Here is a 1,635-nt window from a genome sequence, read left to right as displayed (position 1 = left end):
ATGATCTCTTTTAGGAACTTAGCATATGATGGGATTTGAGTAATGTCCTCAGTGAAAGCAATAGTAACATGAGGTTGTTTTAGAAGCTCCATAAATTTCTTAAATTTACCTTCATTCTTGGTTTTGGCTAGTCTTTGAGGGTATGGTATCTTTTATTCATAGGGAGGTGGAGGTACATAAGGTTTCTCTTTCTCAATGGCATCCTTATTAGTGATAGCCTCTTATTCCTCAACTATTGTTTTTCTTACTTGATTCTCATCAGTAACCTTTTCAAGTTCGTCCTCTACTCTCTTATACATCATAGGGTTTTTAACTCTTGGGTCTACTGGTCCATCTAACTCTGTCCCACTTCATAGTGTGATAACGTTTGCATGTCCCTTAGGATTTGGTTGAGGTTGTCTTGGAAATGTGGCAAGTGGAGCAGCAGTGGCTACTTGTTGTTGGGCAACTTGAGAGATTTGAGTCTCCAACATCTTGTTACATCTTGTTATGCGTAGACATGGCTTCAACCTTATTTACTAATTGTTTTACCAGCTCGTTAGTATGAACGTTTTGATTCATGAACTCTTTGTTCTGTTGGGTTTTGGATGCAATGAAGTTTTCCATCATAAGTTCTAAGTTTGACTTTCTAGAAGTAGGAGGAGCAACAACATTTCCCTTTTGATAACTTGGAGTGTTTGTAGGTGGATGACTTGGCGCAAACAACATGTTATTTTTCTTGTAAGAAAAGTTGGGATCATTCCTCCACCCAGGAGGATAAGTATTGGAATACGGATTTCCTTGTGCATAATTGACATGGTCTGGTGTAGTTCCAGTCAAGATTTGGCAATCAGTGGCCATATGTCCTTGGACTTCACAAATTTCGCATTTTAGGGCTACAACAACTACAATGGCTGGAGTGGTTATAGTAAGATTGTTGATCTTTTGGGTAAGTGCCCCAACTTTAGCATTTACGTGATCAAATCCATTGACTTCAAACATTCCTCCCTTCTGTTGGGTTTTCTCGACTTGAACTCTTTCATCTCCCCGTTGGTAATGATTCTGAGCCAAGTTTTTCCCGATAAGTTGGTAGGCTTCCTTGAAGGGTTTATTCATTAAGGCTCCACCAGTAGCAACACCTATGGCCCTTATGGTGTTATATAGTAGACCATTGTAGAAAGTATTAATTATAAGCCATTGTTCTAATCCATGATGAGGATATAGTCTTATCATATCTTTATATCTTTCCCATGCATCAAAAAGTGATTCTCCTTCAGTTTGTTTAAACGTAGTTATATGATTTCTTAACACTGTCGTTTTGTTTGGTGGAAAATATATGGCTAAGAATACCCTCTCGAGTTCATTCCAAGTGGTGATTGAGTTTGCGGGTAGAGACTGTAGCCATGTTCTGGCTCTATCTCTTAGGGAAAATGGAAATAAACGTAGTCTAATGGCTTCTAGATTTTCACCACTACTCTTGAATGTGTCTGCATACTATACAAACACTGATTAATGAATATTTAGGTCCTCAGTGGGATTTCCAGAGAACTGGTTCTGTTACATGATTTGCACAAGATATGGTTTCAGTTCAAAAGAGTTTTCCTGGATTGCAGGTGGAATAATGCTTGAGTGCGGTTTGTACTGAGACGAAACTGC

The 1,635-nt window shown here is 38.6% G+C and overlaps 1 non-coding gene across 1 annotated transcript; it reads left to right on the top strand.

Moving 5' to 3' along the window:
- The first annotated feature begins 1,183 nt into the window (after positions 1–1,183).
- On the top strand, positions 1,184–1,291 carry LOC127124892 (small nucleolar RNA R71). The gene has a single exon (XR_007804370.1). It is a non-coding gene; the product is annotated as a small nucleolar RNA R71 (small nucleolar RNA).
- The last annotated feature ends 344 nt before the right edge of the window (positions 1,292–1,635 follow it).

This window comes from Lathyrus oleraceus, chromosome 2 (assembly GCF_024323335.1).
Source record: "Lathyrus oleraceus cultivar Zhongwan6 chromosome 2, CAAS_Psat_ZW6_1.0, whole genome shotgun sequence".
NCBI classification, from domain to species: domain Eukaryota; kingdom Viridiplantae; phylum Streptophyta; class Magnoliopsida; order Fabales; family Fabaceae; genus Lathyrus; species Lathyrus oleraceus.
This window is presented reverse-complemented; position numbering and strand designations above follow the sequence as displayed.